Raw genomic sequence first — 24,565 nt, 5'->3', positions numbered from 1 at the left:
TAAGGTTTTTTTTTAATTGGAGACTGAATTCTTGCTATATGGGCTTAAATTTGGCAGGTGGTTTGACTAAAATAACCAAGATATTTCAGAAAATTGAAAGCATCTTTGCCAAACTGCAGAACTTCCAGTTTGGATACCTTTCATCTAGAAATGGATATAATTTTAATGGGTTAAATCAGAGTAGAGGAATAACTTGGGGATGAAATAAGATGAAGCCAGCCCTGGTTTGGTCAGTCCATAAGTAAAATAATTGTTTTCCTTCTGTAGACACCAGGGTGACTGTCGTAGTTTAAGCTCAGCCGGTAACTCAGGACCATGCAACCGCTCACTCACTCCCCCCCTTCCTCCCCCCACTCCCAGAGGGATGGGGAGGAGAATCGAAATAATGTAACTCCCACGGGTTGAGATAAGAACAGTCCAGTAACTAAGGTATAACACAAACCACTACTGCTACCACCAATAATAACAATAAAGGACATAACAAGGGAAGAGAATACAACCGCTCGCCACCTGCCAACCGATACCCAGCCCAACCAGAGCAGTGATCTAGCCCTTCTGGGTAACTGCCTTCAGTTTATATACTGGGCATGGCATGCTGTGGTATGGAATACCCCTTTGGTTAATTTGGGTCAGGTGTCCTGTCTCTGCTTCCTCCCAGCTTCCCCTCCTCCCTGGCAGAGCATGAGACTCACAAAGTCCTTGGTCAGAGTAAACATAGCAGCAACTAAAAACATCGGTGTTATCAGCGTTGTTCCCAGGCTGAAAGTCAAAACCGCAGCACTGCACCAGCTACTAAGAAGGAGAAAAATGACTGCTACTGCTGAACCCAGGACAGTGTCCACCCCTTATTCCACACCATTCCCGTCATGCTTGGATCCCACGTTTTCAATATACCATCACTCTTGTCTCATATATATATGTACATATACACGCATCCACACACAGATGGGTTTCCCTCTCTGTTGCCAGTTGCTCTGCTTCCATTGCTGCAACCACCCCCACAGGGCATTCAGAAGCTCAGCTCAAATCAGGTGAAGAAATTGAAACAAAGACCAGAGCAGTTTAGACAAAATTGAATTGCTGTACATTTTAATTTGCTGCAATTTTCTTGCATGCAGCTCAGGAACCTCTGGGTGTTTTATTTGGTAAAGTGTGAAATTACATTAATGCTGGGAGGTGGAGGCCTTTCTATCTTAAGCAGATACTGTGTGACTGTTTATCCATGTGCAACACCCAAGAAAGCTTGTCTTTCTTTCTTATTAGATGGTGGAGACATTGCTGTTCTCTTCTTGATCACATCTGTGGGGATCTGGCAACGTCCATCTTGCCATTTTGTTCCCCAAAATTGAATCTTCTGTGTAGGTTTGAAAAAAAATTGAACCTCCTGGGCTGCATCAAGAGGACCAGCAGGTCGAAGGAGGTGATCCTGCCACGAGGATGATCAGGGGACTGGAGCACTTCCCGTATGAAGACAGGCTGAGGAAGTTGGGGCTGTTCATACTGGAGAAGAGAAGTCTGAGTGGAGACCTCATAGCAGCCTTCCAGTATCTGAAGGAGGCCTACAAGGAGGGTTTGGTCGAAGTGGTGACGGTCAATGGCAGCCTTGGCTGCAGTGACCATGAGATGGTGGAGTTTAGGATCCTGTGTGGGAGGAATAGAATACCTAGCAAAGCCACAGTTCTGGATTTCCGAAGGGCCAACTTTGGCCTCTTCAGTCAACTGCTAAGGGAAGTCTCATGGGAAAGGGTACTAGGCGGTAAAGGGGCTCAAGATAGTTGGTTAGCATTCAAGGACCGCTTCTTCCAAGCTCAGGATCGGAGCGTCCCAATGAGTAGGAAATCAAGTAAGGGATCTAGGAGACCGGCGTGGTTAAACAAGGAGCTGCTGGGCAAACTCAAGTGGAAAAGGAGAATCTATGGATTATGTAAGGAGGGGCTGGCCGCTTGGGAGGAATATAGGACAGTTGTTAGAGGATGTAGGGAGGCAATTAGGACAGCTAAGGCCTCCTTGGAACTCAATCTTGCTAGTCGGGTTAAAGACAATAGAAAGGGCTTCTTCAAATACATAGCAAATAAAACTAACACAAGAGGCAATATAGGCCCACTGCTGAACGAAGTGGGTGCCCTGGAGACAGAGGATATAAAGAAGGCAGAGGTGCTGAATGCCTTCTTTGCCTCTGTCTTTACTCCTGCAGACTCTCCCCGAGGGCCCCGGATTTCTATAGCCCCAGAAGGAGTCAGGACAAAGGAGTTTGCTTTGGTAGATGAGGATTGGGTTAGGGATCAGCTATGCAATCTGGACATCTGTAAATCGATGGGTCCGGATGGAATGCACCCACGGGTGCTGAGGGAGCTGGCGGAGGTCATTGCTAGGCCACTCTCCATCATCTTTGGTAAGTCGTGGGAAACGGGAGAGGTGCCTGAGGATTGGCGGATGGCAAAGGTCACACCAGTCTATAAGAAGGGCAAAAAGGAGGACCCGGGTAATTATAGACCGGTCAGCCTTACCTCCATCCCTGGAAAGGTGATGGAACAACTTATTCTTGACTCCATCACTAGGCATATCAAGGATGAGGGGGTCGTTAAGAACAGCCAACATGGTTTTATGAGGGGGAAGTCATGTATGACCAACCTTATAGCCTTCTATGAGGAAGTGACTAGGTGGAGGGATGATGGTAGAGCGGTAGATGTAGTTTTTCTTGATTTCAGTAAGGCATTTGATACTGTCTCCCACAGCATCCTCCTAGATAAGCTAAGGAAGTGTGGGCTTGACGATCAAGTAGTGAGGTGGATCGAGAACTGGTTGAAAGGAAGAAGGCAGAGAGTTGTGGTCAATGGCGCAGAATCTAGCTGGAGGTCTGTGACTAGTGGAGTCCCTCAGGGGTCGGTGCTGGGACCGGTGCTGTTTAATATTTTCATCAATGACCTGGATGAGGGAACTGAGTGCACCCTCAGCAAGTTCGCTGATGACACAAAACTGGGAGGAGTGGCTGACACACCAGAAGGCTGTGCTGCCATTCAGCCAGACCTGGACAGGCTGGAGAGTTGGGCGGGGAGAAACTTGATGAAATTTAACAAGGGCAAGTGTAGAGTCTTGCATCTGGGGAAGAACAACCCCATGTACCAGTACAGGTTGGGGGTTGACCTGCTGGAAAGTAGCGAAGGGGAAAGGGACCTTGGGGTCCTGGTGGATAGGAGGATGACCATGAGCCAGCAATGTGCTCTTGCGGCCAAGAAGGCAAATGGCATCTTAGGGTGCATTAGAAAGGGTGTGGTTAGTAGGTCAAGAGAGGTTCTCCTCCCCCTCTACTCAGCCTTGGTGAGGCCGCATCTGGAATATTGCGTCCAGTTCTGGGCCCCTCTGTTCAAGAAGGACAGGGAATTGCTTGAAGGAGTCCAGCGCAGAGCCACAAAGATGATTAGGGGAGTGGAACATCTCCCTTATGAGGAGAGGCTGAGGGAGCTGGGTCTCTTTAGCTTGGAGGAGACTGAGGGGTGACCTCATCAATGTTTACAAATATGTAAAGGGTGGGTGTCAGGATGATGGAGCTAGGCTTTTTTCAGTGATATCCAGTGATAGGGCAAGGGGCAATGGGTGTAAACTGGAGCATAGGAAGTTCCACGTTAACATCAGGAAGAACTTCTTTACTGTAAGAGTGACAGAGCACTGGAACAGGTTGCCCAGGGGGGTTGTGGAGTCTCCTACACTGGAGATATTCAAGGCCCGCCTGGACAAGTTCCTGTGTGATGTACTGTAGGTTACCCTGCTCTTGCAGGGGAGTTGGACTAGATGATCTTTCGAGGTCCCTTCCAACCCTTGGGATTCTGTGATTCTGTGATTAGGATGCTGGGGAGGGACCATCCTTGAGAAATTGCAGAGTGAAATTGGTTCACGGCAGATCTGCAGAGTGAGATTGTTCACGGCAGATCTGCAGAGTGAAATTGTTCACGGCAGATCTGCAGAGTGAAATTGTTCACGGCAGATCCGCAGAGTGAGATTGTTCACGGCAGATCCGCAGAGTGAGATTGTTCACGGCAGATCTGCAGAGTGAGATTGTTCACGGCAGATCTGCAGAGTGAGATTGTTCACGGCAGATCTGCAGAGTGAGATTGTTCACGGCAGATCTGCAGAGTGAAATTGTTCACGGCAGATCTGCAGAGTGAAATTGTTCACGGCAGATCTGCAGAGTGAGATTGTTCACGGCAGATCTGCAGAGTGAAATTGTTCACGGCAGATCTGCAGAGTGATTGTTCACGGCAGAGTTGTTCGCGGGTTTACCGTTCGGGCGGGATTGGGTTTCCTGGAATATAACGAATGAGAGGTTCGATATACTGAACCAAGCGAGTGTGGACCCTTAAGTACTGCGGTTCCCATCTCCCGCGAGGGACTGGGCCAGGAACAAGGGGGAGCGAGTGAGTGCGTGTTCGGAGATATTCCAGAAGATGGGGGCGAAGGGCAGCAAGCCTTCGACTCCCATGGGAAGGGTACCCATTGTACCTAAGAATACCCCTCTGTCAGATATCTTAGACAATTGGAGATATCTCACTGGAACCCTAGGGAAAGATAAGCAAAAAATGATAGAATATTGTACTAAGATATGGGGAGGGAAGAAGATTTTTAAAACTGTTTTTTTTTGGCCAGTCTATGAGTCAGAAGAAGATTGGGTAAGACAGCAATTAAACCTCTGGGTTAATAATAAAAAACCTCTTAACCCTGAGGAGAGTCAATATGCGGAAGTGTGGCTAAAAAGACCGGGAGCTAGACTTTACCGGCTGAATGAGATAAAAACTAAACAAAAGAAAAAGAAGGTATAATATGAAGCGGGGACAGATACTAAATATGTATAGGCGTAAGGGAATAAATGTAAAGGAAAAACGACCCTGGGTGTGCATACTTTGGAGGAACGATCCCCATGCACCTCAGCGCTGAATAAAGCATACCTACTTTACAACTTTAATGAGTTGTGGAGTCAATCTGCATATCAATTTGGCGAGCCAGCCAGGAGGCCTCTGTTCGGCTGCAGGATCGGGTGAGGAGCGGATATCCTAAGCCCCCCCCAGGCCGCTTGCCTGGGGGAGCTCCGCTTCTCATCCGCTCACTGCGGGGACAGACAGCGACCTGCGCCGGCTGCGGAGAGGCGGTATGCTTGGAATTTAGGTACTTTGGGGGGCCTGTAGGGCGTACGCGTGGCCCGGGGCTGCTGGTAAGGCGTGCAGAGACGTCTGGCGCACGGCGGAGTTCCCCGTGGCAGGTAGGGCTTGCAAGCTGGGGGGGCTCGTCGACCGATAGCGCGGCTGCAAGCGATCCTGGAGGCGGATCGGGCGAGCCCGGGTTTTCGCTGCATCCCAAGTTTTGGAGCCAGGGCGGACCTGCTAATGACCGTGTAGGAAGCAGGAGAAGGGTAAGCGGAACCATAGCGTGAGTGTGTGGGATCCCATGTGTTTCTGTGTGACTGAGACGTAGCGTAGCTACGAAGCGAGTGTGGAGTCCTAATCCGCAGTTCCGTGTCTCCGTGAGGGGAGCGGCCGGAGACGGACGAAGCGTTTATGTTTTTCTGTCCTGTGTCTTGTCTGTGTATAACCATCAAGCAGCTTAGAAAGCGGGGGAAGGTCCGGCTACCCCTCCCGCAGTGGATAATTTTACGAAATACAAGGGCAAGGGAATTTCCTATATGCCCTGTGAGAGTATGTGCCTTGTAGGAGTGTAACTGTATGGGACGGGTGGCATTTCACGTGGATATCGCCACTCAGGACACCGGTGGGGCAGATACTGCTCGGGGTGTCTTACAAAACACTGCCAGGTAGAAAATTATAATTATCTAATCGGTGACCAGAAATAAAAGATTACTTTGTGGAGAAAAGCCACAAAATCCTGGCGGACTTCCGGGAAGTTAGAATGGAAAACTGAGAAAGGGTTTATAAAAGGTATCAAAGAAAATTTGAGAAGATGTGGTTACAAAGGAAAAAAAAAAATAAAATGGGAATACAACAATTAATGTCTCTCTTTTTGGGACAATCAACGGGGGATATTAGGAAAACCTTCGTAACCTGACATATGAGTGCATAATAAGTTTTGAACAGTGGAACCTGCTGTGGATACTAGGGCAATGTAAATTTTGCTGGAACTGAAACTATGTTCTAATGACAGGGGAGTTGATCTGCAGAACCCAGAGATACTATCTTACTGAATCCCCTGAGAATATCATAAAACTTGTGTGTAGGTGCTCTCATATTTTAAGTGCATTTGCAGAGCACTGGGAAAGAGAAGCTATAGAGATTTGTAAGAGATTGTTTGAAATGGGAGCCGGTCAAAACAAGGGAATTCTGAAGAAAAGCCCATTGGGTTACATTTTGGCACATTGGAAAGAACTGGGAGGTTCTTCTGGGGGCTCGGTAAACAAGAAAACATTGGTAAAATATTGTAATCAATGGTGGCCTTTATAAACTTTGGAAATCAGGAAAAATGGCCTAAAAATGGAACCCTGAATTCTAATGCTTTTTTTTTACAATTTATGTTGGTTTTGAGGTGGCCAAGAAAATGCAATGAAGTAATGTATGCAGATATGTTTCACTTTAAGAAAGCACCTGGAGTGGCAGACAGAATGTGAAATTAATATAACTCTGCCAGATCCCTAATTTTGGTTTTGGAAAAGGACAGGGAAAAACAGAAAGCTAAGCTGGAGAGATGTTGTTCAGCCTGTGATATTGGGACAGTCATCAAGAAAATTATATATCACAGGTACCTCTGAGAGGAGCACCCTCTGCCTCTGTCCTATCAGGTATTGATAAGGAGGAGGAAATTGCTGTCACTGGCAACATGCAGCACATTCACATTCAGGGTTAAGAAGGGGTTAAACCAGAAGTGCTGTTGCAGAGGCAGGCATCTGTAACCCCTGCAGAGCAGGGTGAGCACCTGTGAAAAATAACAAATAAATAAATAAAAAAAGGGAAAACCAAAGGGGAAAGGAGGGAAGCTCCCGCAGTTCCTGTGTTTGAGCATGAGATGGGTGCTGGGGCAGGCAGACAGACATGTTGATAGACAGGATTGAACGGTTGATGAATAAATGTGGACGGGAGTGAAGGAGGAAGCATGGAGAGTGTATAGGAATTGGAAATAGGTAGAAAATAAAAAGCTGGGTCGTGCTACAGCCACGGCTGCGCTGGTTGCTTTAAAACTGGTGGAGGACGAATGTCGGACAGAAGTGGGGGAGTAACCTCCTCTTCTGTGGAACCGGATCGGTGTGAGTGCTATGAGGAGTTTGGATGCTGGGAGTGAGACTACCCTAGTGGGAGTGCCATGGGGTGGCTCGGGTGACTGAATTGGAACTAGGCTGATGGGACCAGGGGAATCTTCCCTAGCAGATCCACTGGTTATAATGGAATTTTTGGTTGATACAGGTGCAATGTATTCAGTTTTAAACAAAGCTTTAATACCTTTGGGGACGATTATATGATGATAAAAGGGGCGACTGGCCAAGGTGAAAAGGCTTATTTTTGTAAACTACTAAAATATCAATTGGGAAAACAATGGGGCATCCATAAGTTTTTGTATATGCCTAACTCCGCAAAAGCTCTTTTGGGGAGAGATTTGTTAGAACACTTGGGAGCAACCATTACTTTCAAAGGAGGCGAGATCACTTTAAAAGTAAAGGACCAACAGTATATAGAGATGTTAAAAGCTTAATTTTGATCACTAATCATGTCGAGGGAGAAGTCAGATTGAAGATATACTGGATCAGGTATTCCCAGGGATATGGGCTACAAACATACCTAGAAGAGCTCTTAAAAGAATACCAGGTACAAACGGGGAACGTGCTGTTACAGTATGTAGATGATCTGCTCATAGCAGGGAATAATAAGGAGGATGTAAGACCTCAACGGATCATAATCCAATTAAAATTTTATTAATTATAGCAAGTAGAATATGAGCAAAGACAGCGCTGGACGACAGGGGAGTCTGCGCTCCGCCAACTGCCGTGTTAAGTATTTCAAACAGCCCCTTTTTATACATCTTTACTTCTTTGTTCATGAAATAGTGGAAGTACTCTGCGCATGCTTCAGTTGTTGTTAGGGGGTAGTTTCCTGCCTCCTGGTGATCGATGAGACCAAGGTGAGAAGTCTTCCTCCTTTGATCCTTCATCCATATGTCTTTGCAGGGAGTTGTTAGTCTTATCTCTGCCAGTTCCTGGGACATCTTGCGGCTATCTTATCTTGGCCAGCTGTGCTTTATCTCTGTCAGTTCCTTTACATTTGGCTTAACATATATCTTAATAAACAATACACTAGTCTATAGTTTCTCACATGGAACATCTTACAGCTATCTTTAGGCAACATCTGCTATGTTTGCATAAGCGATAAGCGATTGCGGTTGGCGACTGTTAGTCTATGTAAGCTGTGTCCGGTGACTGTTTGAGTAAGCAATTTCATACTTTTTATTGCCTAACCTTTACATTGCGCTTAACATAAATCTTAATAAACAATATCCTAATTCATAGTTTCTTACAGTACACACTGGAATTCCCCATCTTCCTGCATTACCCACCATGTATATCCGGGTACCTGAGCAAAAACAATCCTGAAGCAGGAATAACCCAGACTGTCTTCCCCACCAAATTCTTTATGTGCACCACAGGAACTTTATCCCCTTCTACATTATGTAAAAGTTCTGACTGGGCTGGGCCGGCCCTGTTGGCAGATCCCCTCGTGTTGACCAACCAGGTGGCTTTTGGCAAATGTGTATCCCAATGTTTGAAAGTCAAACCACCCATTGCTCTCAGTGTGGTTTTTAACAGCCCATTGTACCGATCAATTTTCCCAGCAGCTGGTGCATGGTAGGGGATGCGATATACCCACTCAATGCCATACTCTTTGGCCCAAGTGTCTGTAAGGTTGTTCCGTAATTGAGTCCCACTGTCTGACTCAATTCTTTCAGGAGTGCCGTGTCACCACAAGATTTGTTTCTCAAGGCCCAGGATAGTGTTCCGGGCAGTGGCGTGGGGCACAGCATATGTTTCCAGCCATCCAGTGGTTGCTTCCACAACGGTAAGCACGTGGCGCTTGCCTTGGCGGGTCGGTGGGAGTGTGATATAGTCAGTCTGCCAGGCCTCCCCATATTTGTACTTCAGCCATCGTCCTCCATACCAAAGAGGCTTTAACCATTTGGCTTGTTTAATTGCAGCACATGTTTCACAGTCATGAGTAACCTGGGCAATAGTGTCCATTGCTAAGTCCACCCCTCGATCACGAGCCCCTCTGTATGTTGCATCTTTGCCCTGATGGCCTGAAGTGTCATGGGTCCACTGGGCCAAAAATAATTCACCCTTATGTTGCCAGTCTAAGTCCATCTGAGCCACTTCAGTCTTAGAAGTTTTATCCACCTGTTGGTTATTCTAGTGTTCCTCAGTGGCCCGACACTTAGGTACATGAGCATCTATGTGGCGTACCTTCACCACCAGGTTCTGCACCCAGGCAGTGATATCTTGCCACGGTGCCGCAGCCCAGATGTTAAAGTGAACTGTGGCCTGCACTCTGCTGCCATAGGAACTGGGAAAAATGCATGGGCAATATCAGTCATGGCATACCACTTGGCTGCCTTTGACTCCAGTTCATACTGAAGTTCTAGCATGTCCAGTACGGCAGCACTCAAGGATGGTCCCTCCCCAGCATCCTAATCACAGAATCACAGAATCCCAAGGGTTGGAAGGGACCTCGAAAGATCATCTAGTCCAACTCCCCTGCAAGAGCAGGGTAACCTACAGTACATCACACAGGAACTTGTCCAGGCGGGCCTTGAATATCTCCAGTGTAGGAGACTCCACAACCCCCCTGGGCAACCTGTTCCAGTGCTCTGTCACTCTTACAGTAAAGAAGTTCTTCCTGATGTTAACGTGGAACTTCCTATGCTCCAGTTTACACCCATTGCCCCTTGCCCTATCACTGGATATCACTGAAAAAAGCCTAGCTCCATCATCCTGACACCCACCCTTTACATATTTGTAAACATTGATGAGGTCACCCCTCAGTCTCCTCCAAGCTAAAGAGACCCAGCTCCCTCAGCCTCTCCTCATAAGGGAGATGTTCCACTCCCCTAATCATCTTTGTGGCTCTGCGCTGGACTCCTTCAAGCAATTCCCTGTCCTTCTTGAACAGAGGGGCCCAGAACTGGACGCAATATTCCAGATGCGGCCTCACCAAGGCTGAGTAGAGGGGGAGGAGAACCTCTCTTGACCTACTAACCACACCCTTTCTAATGCACCCTAAGATGCCATTTGCCTTCTTGGCCGCAAGAGCACATTGCTGGCTCATGGTCATCCTCCTATCCACCAGGACCCCAAGGTCCCTTTCCCCTTCGCTACTTTCCAGCAGGTCAACCCCCAACCTGTACTGGTACATGGGGTTGTTCTTCCCCAGATGCAAGACTCTACACTTGCCCTTGTTAAATTTCATCAAGTTTCTCCCCGCCCAACTCTCCAGCCTGTCCAGGTCTGGCTGAATGGCAGCACAGCCTTCTGGTGTGTCAGCCACTCCTCCCAGTTTTGTGTCATCAGCGAACTTGCTGAGGGTGCACTCAGTTCCCTCATCCAGGTCATTGATGAAAATATTAAACAGCACCGGTCCCAGCACCGACCCCTGAGGGACTCCACTAGTCACAGACCTCCAGCTAGATTCTGCGCCATTGACCACAACTCTCTGCCTTCTTCCTTTCAACCAGTTCTCGATCCACCTCACTACTTGATCGTCAAGCCCACACTTCCTTAGCTTATCTAGGAGGATGCTGTGGGAGACAGTATCAAATGCCTTACTGAAATCAAGAAAAACTACATCTACCGCTCTACCATCATCCCTCCACCTAGTCACTTCCTCATAGAAGGCTATAAGGTTGGTCATACATGACTTCCCCCTCATAAAACCATGTTGGCTGTTCTTAACGACCCCCTCATCCTTGATATGCCTAGTGATGGAGTCAAGAATAAGTTGTTCCATCACCTTTCCAGGGATGGAGGTAAGGCTGACCGGTCTATAATTACCCGGGTCCTCCTTTTTGCCCTTCTTATAGACTGGTGTGACCTTTGCCATCCGCCAATCCTCAGGCACCTCTCCCGTTTCCCACGACTTACCAAAGATGATGGAGAGTGGCCTAGCAATGACCTCCGCCAGCTCCCTCAGCACCCGTGGGTGCATTCCATCCGGACCCATCGATTTACAGATGTCCAGATTGCATAGCTGATCCCTAACCCAATCCTCATCTACCAAAGCAAACTCCTTTGTCCTGACTCCTTCTGGGGCTATAGAAATCCGGGGCCCTCGGGGAGAGTCTGCAGGAGTAAAGACAGAGGCAAAGAAGGCATTCAGCACCTCTGCCTTCTTTATATCCTCTGTCTCCAGGGCACCCACTTCGTTCAGCAGTGGGCCTATATTGCCTCTTGTGTTAGTTTTATTTGCTATGTATTTGAAGAAGCCCTTTCTATTGTCTTTAACCCGACTAGCAAGATTGAGTTCCAAGGAGGCCTTAGCTGTCCTAATTGCCTCCCTACATCCTCTAACAACTGTCCTATATTCCTCCCAAGCGGCCAGCCCCTCCTTACATAATCCATAGATTCTCCTTTTCCACTTGAGTTTGCCCAGCAGCTCCTTGTTTAACCACGCCGGTCTCCTAGATCCCTTACTTGATTTCCTACTCATTGGGACGCTCCGATCCTGAGCTTGGAAGAAGCGGTCCTTGAATGCTAACCAACTATCTTGAGCCCCTTTACCGCCTAGTACCCTTTCCCATGAGACTTCCCTTAGCAGTTGACTGAAGAGGCCAAAGTTGGCCCTTCGGAAATCCAGAACTGTGGCTTTGCTAGGTATTCTATTCCTCCCACACAGGATCCTAAACTCCACCATCTCATGGTCACTGCAGCCAAGGCTGCCATTGACCGTCACCACTTCGACCAAACCCTCCTTGTAGGCCTCCTTCAGATACTGGAAGGCTGCTATGAGGTCTCCACTCAGACTTCTCTTCTCCAGTATGAACAGCCCCAACTTCCTCAGCCTGTCTTCATACGGGAAGTGCTCCAGTCCCCTGATCATCCTCGTGGCAGGATCACCTCCTTCGACCTGCTGGTCCTCTTGATGCAGCCCAGGAGGTTCAATTTTTTTTCAAACCTACACAGAAGATTCAATTTTGGGGAACAAAATGGCAAGATGGACGTTGCCAGATCCCCACAGATGTGATCAAGAAGAGAACAGCAATGTCTCCACCATCTAATAAGAAAGAAAGACAAGCTTTCTTGGGTGTTGCACATGGATAAACAGTCACACAGTATCTGCTTAAGATAGAAAGGCCTCCACCTCCCAGCATTAATGTAATTTCACACTTTACCAAATAAAACACCCAGAGGTTCCTGAGCTGCATGCAAGAAAATTGCAGCAAATTAAAATGTACAGCAATTCAATTTTGTCTAAACTGCTCTGGTCTTTGTTTCAATTTCTTCACCTGATTTGAGCTGAGCTTCTGAATGCCCTGTGGGGGTGGTTGCAGCAATGGAAGCAGAGCAACTGGCAACAGAGAGGGAAACCCATCTGTGTGTGGATGCGTGTATATGTACATATATATATGAGACAAGAGTGATGGTATATTGAAAACGTGGGATCCAAGCATGACGGGAATGGTGTGGAATAAGGGGTGGACACTGTCCTGGGTTCAGCAGTAGCAGTCATTTTTCTCCTTCTTAGTAGCTGGTGCAGTGCTGCGGTTTTGACTTTCAGCCTGGGAACAACGCTGATAACACCGATGTTTTTAGTTGCTGCTATGTTTACTCTGACCAAGGACTTTGTGAGTCTCATGCTCTGCCAGGGAGGAGGGGAAGCTGGGAGGAAGCAGAGACAGGACACCTGACCCAAATTAACCAAAGGGGTATTCCATACCACAGCATGCCATGCCCAGTATATAAACTGAAGGCAGTTACCCAGAAGGGCTAGATCACTGCTCTGGTTGGGCTGGGTATCGGTTGGCAGGTGGCGAGCGGTTGTATTCTCTTCCCTTGTTATGTCCTTTATTGTTATTATTGGTGGTAGCAGTAGTGGTTTGTGTTATACCTTAGTTACTGGACTGTTCTTATCTCAACCCGTGGGAGTTACATTATTTCGATTCTCCTCCCCATCCCTCTGGGAGTGGGGGGAGGAAGGGGGGGAGTGAGTGAGCGGTTGCATGGTCCTGAGTTACCGGCTGAGCTTAAACTACGACAGTCACCCTGGTGTCTACAGAAGGAAAACAATTATTTTACTTATGGACTGACCAAACCAGGGCTGGCTTCATCTTATTTCATCCCCAAGTTATTCCTCTACTCTGATTTAACCCATTAAAATTATATCCATTTCTAGATGAAAGGTATCCAAACTGGAAGTTCTGCAGTTTGGCAAAGATGCTTTCAATTTTCTGAAATATCTTGGTTATTTTAGTCAAACCACCTGCCAAATTTAAGCCCATATAGCAAGAATTCAGTCTCCAATTAAAAAAAAACCTTAAAATTCAGTGAATGCACTCCCAAAATCCACTGACCTTTTCTTATAATGCATTTCTACAACCTACTCTCTTGCAGAAGGCACAGTTACCATACTGACAACTCCTATGGAAGGAGGAAGAGTTTCTTTTGAAAGGTATATTCTAAAAAACCTAACAATCCTTTGGAAAGCTTTGAAAGCAATGCATTGGAACAGAAACTGCCCATAGCAAATGTGCTCACTAAGATGCGAGTGCTCATTTAAGTGCCTTCCTGAATCAAGGCGTAAATTTCTGGTTTTATTCAGTTTAGCAGCAGTGACAGAAGGATTATTTTATAAAATGTCTTTTCGGTGTTGTTTCAGCAGCTCTCACTGCTGAAGGAGGCCTATTAGGATGCTGGGGAGGGACTCTTCACTAGGGACTGTAGAGATAGAACAAGAGGTAACGGGTTAAAACTTAAACAGGGGAAGTTTAGACTGAAAGAAGTTCTTTACTGTGACGGTGGTGAGGCACTGGAATGGGTTGCCCAGGGAAGTTGTGAATGCTCCATCCCTGGTGGTGTTCAAGGACAGGTTGGACAGAGACTTGGATGGCATGGTTTAGTGTGAGGTGTCCCTGCCCATGGCAGGGGGGTTGAAACTAGATGATCTTAAGGTCCTTTGAAACCCTAACTATTCTATGATTCTATGATTCTAGGTCCCTTTACCTTACTCCATTTTATGGCAAAAACGGCTTTCAGCACAATTTGGATTATTTTCCTCCCTTTCTCAAAAGCTTCTTCCGCTGTGTCGCGCCGCACAACAGTGTCATCAATGTCTTGCAGGTGTTCTGGAGCTTGCCCCTGTTCCAGTGCAGTGTGGATCAATCCATTACAGATGGTAGGGCTGTGTTTCCACCCCTGGGGCAGTCTGTTCCAGGTGAACTGGACACCCCTTCAAATGATGAAATGATTCATAAGCTCCCCACGTGTACCAACCCATGTCTCAGCTATTAACAAAAGGCACCCTACTGCTAAAGAGAGAAGATATTGGAGGTACATGCCACTGGCCACCCTATGGTTTTACCTGCGGGATCACGGAGAAGACATGAGGAAGTGGGATGGGAAACCTCTGGAGAAACAGGTGCTTGAATTGAAGTGGAGAAAAAAGGTCAAACATGATCATCCCATGAAAGCTGCGGCTTCAGTCTCTGGTGAGCAGGTTCCCAGATGGAGTGGAAGAGCTGATTTTACTCCAGCTCCTGTGACAAGGAAGACTAATCCCTGCCTACAAGACGTAAGTGACCAATGTTGTGATGACTACTAGAGGGGCCCTGCCTCCAGCCAGGTAGAGGTAAGGGACAATCGGATTTACTGGACTGTGTGGATCAGATGGCCTGGCACATCAGTCCCACAGAAGTATAAGGCTTTAGTAGATACCGGTGAAGAGTGTACCCTGATGCCATCAAGCTGTCAAGGGGTGGAACCCATCTATATTTCTGGAATGACAGGAGGATCCCAAGAGTTGACTGTACTGGAGGCTGAAATCAGCCTGACTGGGAGGAAGTGGCAAAAGCACCCCATTGTGACTGGTCCAGAGGCTCCATGCATCCTCGGCATAGACTGCCTCAGGAGAGGGTACTTGAAAGACCCAAAAGGGTACCGATGGGCTTTTGGTATTGCTGCTTTGGAGACAGAGGAAATTGAGCAGCTGTCTGCCTTGCCTGGTCTCTCAGAGGATCCTTCTGTTGTGGGGTTGCTGAAGGTCGAAGAACAAGTGCCAATCGTGTCCACAACAGTGCACTGGCGGCAATATCGCACCAAAAAGACTCCCTGATTCCCATCCATAGGCTGATCCGTAGACTGGAGAGTCAGGGAGTGATCAGTAGGACCCGCTCACCCTTTAATAGCCCCATATGGCCAGCGCAAATGTCTAGCGGAGAGTGGAGACTAATAGTAGACTATCATGGCCTGAATGATGTCACACCATCCTTGAGTGCTGCCGTACTGGACATGCTAGAACTTCAGTATGAACTGGAGTCAAAGGCAGCCAAGTGGTATGCCATGACTGATATTGCCCATGCATTTTTCCCAGTTCCTATGGCAGCAGAGTGCAGGCCACAGTTCACTTTAACATCTGGGCTGCGGCACCGTGGCAAGATATCACTGCCTGGGTGCAGAACCTGGTGGTGAAGGTACGCCACATAGATGCTCATGTACCTAAGTGTCGGGCCACTGAGGAACACTAGAATAACCAACAGGTGGATAAAACTTCTAAGACTGAAGTGGCTCAGATGGACTTAGACTGGCAACATAAGGGTGAATTATTTTTGGCCCAGTGGACCCATGACACTTCAGGCCATCAGGGCAAAGATGCAACATACAGAGGGGCTCGTGATCGAGGGGTGGACTTAGCAATGGACACTATTGCCCAGGTTACTCATGACTGTGAAACATGTGCTGCAATTAAACAAGCCAAACGGTTAAAGCCTCTTTGGTATGGAGGACGATGGCTGAAGTACAAATATGGGGAGGCCTGGCAGACTGACTATATCACACTCCCACCGACCCGCCAAGGCAAGCGCCACGTGCTTACCGTTGTGGAAGCAACCACTGGATGGCTGGAAACATATGCTGTGCCCCACGCCACTGCCCGGAACACTATCCTGGGCCTTGAGAAACAAATCTTGTGGTGACACGGCACTCCTGAAAGAATTGAGTCAGACAGTGGGACTCAATTACGGAACAACCTTACAGACACTTGGGCCAAAGAGTATGGCATTGAGTGGGTATATCGCATCCCCTACCATGCACCAGCTGCTGGGAAAATTGATCGGTACAATGGGCTGTTAAAAACCACACTGAGAGCAATGGGTGGTTTGACTTTCAAACATTGGGATACACATTTGCCAAAAGCCACCTGGTTGGTCAACACGAGGGGATCTGCCAACAGGGCCGGCCCAGCCCAGTCAGAACTTTTACATAATGTAGAAGGGGATAAAGTTCCTGTGGTGCACATAAAGAATTTGGTGGGGAAGACAGTCTGGGTTATTCCTGCTTCAGGATTGTTTTTGCTCAGGTACCCGGATATACATGGTGGGTAATGCAGGAAGATGGGGAATTCCAGTGTGTACCTCAAGGGGATTTGATTTTAGGGGAAAACAGACAATGAACTCAAGTGTATGCTTGTGGTAGTTAGGGATCGGCGGTCGGAAGATGTCGTGTTGTACGGAAAGATAAGAAGATAAGACCCCTCTCCCTAGAGCCAGTAACACTTGGTTTGTGACGTAAGCAGACGAAAGTGACGTTGTAAACTCAGGGTATATAACACCGTGTTACCCGTCAATAAAGGCCATTTGCCGTCCACCACATTGGTGTCTGCGAGCTGATGGCCCGAGCGGCCTGGGGTTGGTCGCCGTGCCGTTCCTGAGATAGGTTGTCAAGTCAACGAAGGCAACAAGTGGTGCCGAAACCCGGGAGCAGGGTTTTCGGGAATCGCCTGGACGAGTGAACGGCGGCCGGAGCGGCAGGACCAGCCCGGCGGGGAGGACGCTCCCGGACCAAGAAGGAGGATGGAAGCCCTTGTGAAGGTCGTATCGCAGTTACATAGTCAGTGGGGTATCGATTGCAAACCCAAAGATTTTACTCTCGCAGTTGCGAGGCTTTTGCAAACTGGGGTTATTGCCCAGCCGGTGGATATTCTCCACCCCGAAGTGTGGGATAAATGTACTAAAGCGTTAGCCGAAGAAACGATGTCTTTGGGTTGTGGGAAAAATCTTAAGTCATGGGGGAAAGTCGTACAGGCTCTGAAAAAGGCCATACAAGAGCAGGAGACCTGGAAAGCGGCAGAGAACTGTTTGTTGGCCACCCCGAAATTGGGAGTCGGGGCGGCCACGCAGACTTCGCACCCCCCAGATGATGCTGATTGTCTTGAGCCCAAAGATCAACAAGAGGGCGACCCGTCCCCTCGATCGGGTCCCGACACGGGCCCCGACATGTTAACGGAGGGACAGAATCGAGATAAATCTTTCTGGGGCAGGCTAGCCGAGGAGGCCAGGAAAGCCGCGGAGAAAGCGGAGTCTGAGGCAGCCTGGCCTAGACCGCCGCCATATGCGCCCCAAGATGGCGCCGAGCACAAAGGCGGAGGGCGGGGCGAAGACGCCCGTGGCGGGAAAAAGGAGAAAGCGCCGGTATTATCATGCGCACGCAGCGAGGAGGGGGAGGAGAGAAAGAACGGGGAGGAGAGAACTGGGGGGGGCACCCGGGAACGGGAGGAGAGCGCGAGCGAGGGGCAGAAAGCCGATCGGAGCGGCCACCTGGAAAAATACCCTCCTACGGCAAACAGCCCGCCGAGGAGAGGGGGGGGCGAATCGAGAGAGAGGGAGCGGCCCGCCCGCAAGAAAAGCGGGCGGGGCCGGAGCCCGCCGAGTAGAGGGCGGGGCGGACCGAGAGGGAGGGAACGGCCCGCCCACAAGAAAAGCGGGCGGGGCCGGAGCCTGAGAGAAAGGCACAGGAAACCGGAAGTGAGCAGTCAGTCGAGCTCTGACTCTGAATCAGGCAGCAGCTGGGACGAGTGGGTCACAACCGATTCAAGCCTAGAGGAGGAGGAAACGAAGATGGACAAAGGGGGAGGACTCCCCCTCACGGACTGGAGGAAAATAAAGATTGCTTGCGCCGACTGGACCCCATCACCCAAATTAGCGTTCCCAGTCCGGGTGACAGATGGGGGGCAGAGGGTCTACTCGCCAATAAATCCAAAAGATATACAAGCGATTGTTAAGGCAATCGCAGATAAAGGGCTTAATTCTGCCATGGTCTCCACCCTCATAGATGGTGTTTTTGGGGGAGATGATATGCTCCCGTTCGATATAAAACAAACCTGTAAAATGATTCTTGACGGGGCAGGGATGATTGTTTTTAATCAAGAATGGGAATACAACTGTATAGCACAACTAGCTCAAGTAACCGGGGCGGATCATCCACTACACGGCTCCAGCCTGCAGCGATTAACAGGTATAGATCTGGCAATGATCACCCCCCAGTCACAGGCCCAGGGCCTGCGGCCCTATGAAGTAATGACAACTACCCGTGCAGCCAGAGAAGCTATTCGTGAAGCTTCTAGAATCGTTGTCAAGCCATCGCCATGGTCTACAATAAAACAAAATGAAAGTGAGAGTTTTACACAATTTGTAGACCGCCTCCAGGCAGCGGTCGACTCCTCGTCCCTGCCTGCGGAAGCGAAAGGCGCAGTTGTCACAGAATGCTTACGTCAGCAATGCAATTCGACAACCAAAGAAATTTTACGATCATTGCCGGCGAGGTCAAGCATTGCGGACATGATTAAGCATGTCGCAAAAGAAGAGCAACTGGCCCCGATCCAGGCGGCTGTCCACACCACGATGGCTAATATGACGGCATGTTTTAAGTGTGGCCGGGTGGGCCACATTGCACCAAACTGTCCTCAGTCGGAAAAGCCACTAATAGCGCCTCCCCCACGTCGGAACCAACCCAGAGGACCGTGTTGGGCCTGCGGAAAGAAAGGGCATTTTGCTAAGGAATGTAGATCTAAAACCCAGGGAAACGGGGCGGGGAGGGGACACTTGGGCCGCGCACAGTCCTCTCCCACTTGGGACATGAGGCGGCCCAACTATGCCAACCCCAGATGGGGCGAGGCACTCCCGAACCCATTACCCCCTCGAGAAGCAACCAGCTTTATGGTCCAACCGACGGTTCAGCCAGAACTGTCCCTACCCCAGGGTCAACAAGGACCAACCCCTGGGAGCGGGACCCCAGGGTGGCCCTGGCTGTGAACTGTGATAACCCGCCAGTGGTGTGGGGGGTCTGTTCCCTCCATAATGTCTTATCTGGTACCACCATCAGTGTCCCTTTCCTGATTGATACTGGGGCAGACGTCACCGTTATCCCTGAGACGAACTGGCCCCCGTGCTGGAAATTGAAAGACGCCTCTATGGTGGGTGGAGTGGGGGGATTATCCCGAGCTCGGAAGAGTGCCCAACTGATAGCAATCACACTTCATACTGAAAAAGGACCGGAGAAAACAATTACCCTTTTTCCATATGTTATGTCAGGAGTCCCACCCCTGTTGGGGAGGGACGCTTTAGCCCTATTAAAAGCCAAGGTGACAAATTTATAGTAAGGGCCACTGCCACACACCCGCCTCCACCAATTAAATTGTCTTGGAAATCATCTGATCCAGTGTGGGTCGAGCAGTGGCCCCTGTCTAAGCCTCGAATGGATGCTCTTCTTGAGCTAGTTGACCGCGAACTACAACAAGGCCATATAGAACCTTCCACCAGCCCATGGAATACCCCGGTCTTTGTTACACCCAAGCGGATTGGTAAGGGATTTCGCCTCCTTCATGATCTGCGTGAAGTAAACAAAAGAATCGAGCCAATGGGTCCTGTCCAAACGCTGTTGCCCATGAACTCTATGATACCAGAAGGACAACCTTGTGCTGTCCTTGATATTAAGGACTGTTTCTTTTCGATACCTTTGCATGAGGAAGACAGGAACCGGTTTGCTTTTTCTGTTGTATTCCCAAACAGCCAGCGCCCCAACCTACGTTTCCAATGGAAAGTGTTGCCTCAAGGAATGATCAACTCGCCCACTATTTGCCAGATTACAGTGGACCGGGCGTTGACACCGGTTCGGCACAGTGATCCGACCGCGACCATCATTCAATATATGGACGATATCCTGATTGCCGCACCATCAGGAAATCAGGTGGACCAGCTAGTATCAATGGTTTCGGAGACTTTGAAGATAAGCGGGTTCAAAATTGCGAGCGCGAAAATTAAAAGAGGACCATGCGTGAGTTTTTTAGGAGTGGGGATCACAAGTTCTTACATAACTCCTCCCCTAGTAAAAATCCGTCGGCACATCAAGACGCTCCATGATGTACAACACTTAGTAGGGTCCTTACAATGGCTCCGCAATATTGTCCTGATCCCTCCTGAAACCATGAACCCCTTGCATGACCTTCTAAAAGGGAAGAACCCATGGGAACCAAAAACTCTAACGCCGGAGGCAATAAACTCTCTTGATTTTATCGAGCAGTAGATATCGTCAAGTACGCTCACCAGGTGGAATCCGAATATACTGCTCGATCTGTACGTACACTTTACGGAAGGAGGGGGAGTAGGAGCATTAGCCCAGGGTCCCCCTGAAAAGGCCCGCCCAATACAATGGATAGTCCTGGGAAAACCGTCTCGTGCATTTTCTCCGGGAATTGAGTGTCTTGGTAACTTAATCATGAAAGGCAGGAAACTCGCCCTAAGACACCTGGGCATCGAACCCTCCAGGATATTCCTACCCTTCCGCAAGCAGCTCCCAACACAATCAGTGGCGATGTCAGAGTACCTGGCCATAGCCCTCGTTGGATTTGGTGGAGAAGTCCGGTACGCTACGAAGCCTCCCTGGACTCAAATGTTGGCACTTGTCAACATCGACCTCCCATGGAAGGTCATGGACCGACCCCAACAGGGACCAACAGTTTTCACAGATGCATCCTCAGTGACTTCAACCGCAGCGGCGGTATGGCAATCGGAAGGGGAATGGCACTGCATCAAAATGACTGACCACACGCTTTCAGTCCAACAGTTAGAAGCGAGGGCAGTGGCACTGGCGTGCGGACTGTTCCCAATGGAACACCTTAATATAGTGACCGACTCGATGTTCGTGGCCAAGCTTTGCTTGGCCATGTCAGGTCCCGGTGTGTCAACATCTACAGTAGCTTTGATGCTAGAAGAAGCACTGTTTTCCCGAAAGGGCACCATATCGGTCATCCATGTTAACAGTCATGACCCAATCAAAGGTTTCTTCCAAACCGGCAACGACAAAGCTGCCGCTGCCGCAAAAGGACTGTGGACGCTAAGACACACCCGTCAGCTACATGAGTCTCTCCATATTGGAGCCAAAGCACTAGCAAAGAAATGTGGGATTTCGATCGCTGACGCGAAGCACATAGTCGCCACGTGTCCCCACTGTCAGAAAACACCACTGTGGTCCAGTGGAGTTAATCCCAGAGGTCTTAAGGCCTCTGAGGTGTGGCAGATGGACTTTACGCTTTGTCAGCTGTTGAAACCTCGGGCGTGGTTGGCAGTAACTGTAGATACATATAGTGGAGTGATCATAGCCACGCAACACCTCAGAACTGACTCTAAAGCGACCATCCAACATTGGCTGACGGCCATGGCGTGGCTTGGTGTCCCCAGTCAGATTAAAACAGACAACGGTCCGAATTTTGTCTCTAAATCAGTACGGACATTTGCTTCTAAATGGAGTATCACTCTAACACATGGGATCCCGTATAATAGCACCGGGCAAGCCATAGTTGAACGAGCGAATCAAACTTTGAAATCTAAGTTAGAGGTATTGGCAAAGACAGAAGGTTTTGTCAACACCATTCCCTTGGGAGACCAAGCGCGCCTGCTAGCGACTGCTCTGTTAGCATTAAATCAATTCCCCAGGGGGGACGAGGTAAATAGCCCCTCCCAAAAACACTGGGCCACTCGAGCACTAGATGAGGGCCCGTCAGTCATGATTAGAAATGAGTTGGGAGAATGGGAGCAAGGATGGAGGCTAGTCCTCACAGGGCGAGGGTATGCTGAAGTCAGAAAAGATGGCAGAGTTAAATGGTGCCCACTTAAGTCTATTAAACCAGATCTCCAGAACAAAATTGATAAAAACAATGAAACTAATGAAAACTGCGAGTTTTTGCCCACAGGACCACCTCATCGGACGTCCCCGTAACCGATACATCCCGGTGACCGACAGAGAGAATGAGTCGACAACTATCCAGTCTGCACCCGAGAGCTCCACACTGGCTGAATCTAACCAACAGCGACCTAACCCCCGTGGAGGAGGGCTGCGATGCTCCTGCGTAATCTTGATCTTAGGGCTTGTTACTGTAAGTCAGGCAGGTTCAGCTTACCATCCCCATCGACCATTCAGGTGGGTCCTAAAAGTCGCACACAGTGAACCAGTGATAAAAGAAAACACGACAGTAGGTGCCCCGATTTTTACGGTAACAATTGGCGATTTGTTCTCCAGGGTGGGAGGATCCAAATCTAAATCATTGTGGGGAACATATTGGTGCCCCAATTCGAACCCAGGAATGAGATACTGTAACTATCCAGGATATTATTTCTGTGGATACTGGGGGTGTGAGACCATCGTAACAAGTGATAGATGGAAGCCAGGAAGAAACGATGAATTCTTGCTAGTAACATGGGGACCAGATAACTGTGACCATCCAAAATTTGCGAGTGATGGAATGATATATCATAGAGGCACTTGCACCAATTTAAACTTAGAAATCCTACACCCAACCAATGCGGGTTGGGCTGTGGGAAAAATGTGGTCGGTATTCATTCACAAAGTTTTCACAGATCCCGGAGTAGTAATACAAATCATTAGACTCTTGCCGCAAGCACCCCAAGCAGTCGGACCTAACCCAGTCCTTAATCCGCAACCCCCAACTAATCCAGTTCTCAAACCACAAACACCCACGCCCCCAAAGAGACTGCCCACACCTTTCCCGAATATTGCCATGAATAATACCAAACTCACCACAACTATACCGACACACATCCCCAAAATTTATGATAAAAATTCTCTTTGGAAAATGATGCAGGGTAGCTATCAAGTCCTGAACGAAACTCACCCAAATCTTACCGAACATTGTTGGCTGTGCTACGGGATAAACCCACCTTATTATGAGGCTATAGGAGTAGGTGACGAACCCTCACGAATAAACGTCCCAAACCCAGTCCAGTGTATATGGGACACAGAAAAACAAGGAATCACCATAGAGCAAATAGTGGGGCGTGGCGTGTGTGTAGGTAAAGTCCCGAAAAAAAAACAACTGTGTGTTAATAAGATCCAAGATAGCACCTCTGCAAAATGGCTAATACTGGCCAACAATACTAAGTGGGTTTGTTCTATTATGGGAATTACACCTTGCCTGTCGCTAGAAAAATTTAACCCATCCACAGAATATTGCGTCCAAGTGACTATAATCCCCAAAATATTTTACCATACCGAAGAGTTTGTTTATGACTCACATACCACCTCGAATCATCACTTGTTCAAACGAGAACCCTTTACAGCATTAACAGTAGCCACATTAATGATCCTGGGAGGTGCGGGAGTAGGAACAGGAGTAACCTCATTGGTACAACAGAGCAAAGAATTTCAAGCACTAAGGATGGCCGTAGATGAGGACCTGGTGAGAATTGAGCAATCAATAACTGCTTTAGAAAAATCCATCAGATCACTCTCCGAAGTAGTGTTGCAAAACCGGAGAGGATTAGATTTAATGTTTTTACAGCAAGGAGGAGTGTGTGTAGCGCTTAGAGAGGAATGTTGTGTATTTGCAGATCACACTGGAGTTGTCAGAGATACCATGACTAAACTTAGAGAAGGTCTAGAAAAAAGAAAAAGGGACAGAGAAGCCCAACAAGGGTGGTATGAAACATGGTTTAACCATTCACCATGGCTAACCACCCTGATACCTGCCCTGGTGGGGCCAGTTGCAATGATCATGATGGCACTGATCTTTGGACCCTGCGTCCTGAACAAGCTTATATCGTTCGTCAGGAGCCGGCTAGAGCGAGTTGACATTATGTTGGTAGAACGCCAACAACTGCTTTAGAAACGTTCTTATTCGAAGTCTCCTTTCGCCATCTCCAATTACACCTCACTGATCCTAGTTGCCCCCTGGGTACCTCTTTCTCTACATGCCTTATATATACCTCAAGATAAGTGGATAGTGATATACCTCTTTTAGAACTTATTAGATTTTAGCCAATTTTATTGTTATTATGAAAATATAATGCATGTTTTTATACTTTTATACTTTAGCCTATTTAGTTAAGCATAGGGAGGGGGGAAATGTGGTAGTTAGGGATCGGCGGTCGGAAGATGTCGTGTTGTACGGAAAGATAAGAAGATAAGACCCCTCTCCCTAGAGCCAGTAACACTTGGTTTGTGACGTAAGCAGACGAAAGTGACGTTGTAAACTCAGGGTATATAACACCGTGTTACCCGTCAATAAAGGCCATTTGCCGTCCACCACATTGG

At 48.4% G+C, this 24,565-nt stretch overlaps 1 long non-coding RNA gene across 2 annotated transcripts; it reads left to right on the top strand.

Annotated features, from left to right (window-relative positions):
- Positions 1–4,806: 4,806 nt before the first annotated feature.
- On the top strand, positions 4,807–16,831 carry LOC136004326 (uncharacterized). 2 transcript variants are annotated; one of them, XR_010608387.1, is made up of 2 exons: positions 4,807–5,401; positions 14,309–16,831. It is a non-coding gene; the product is annotated as an uncharacterized LOC136004326 (long non-coding RNA). The 2 variants fall into 2 exon arrangements; XR_010608388.1 differs by lacking the exon at positions 4,807–5,401 and adding an exon at positions 12,724–13,640.
- The last annotated feature ends 7,734 nt before the right edge of the window (positions 16,832–24,565 follow it).

This window comes from Lathamus discolor, chromosome W, assembly GCF_037157495.1.
Source record: "Lathamus discolor isolate bLatDis1 chromosome W, bLatDis1.hap1, whole genome shotgun sequence".
In the NCBI taxonomy this organism is placed as follows: Eukaryota; Metazoa; Chordata; class Aves; order Psittaciformes; family Psittacidae; genus Lathamus; species Lathamus discolor.
This window is presented reverse-complemented; position numbering and strand designations above follow the sequence as displayed.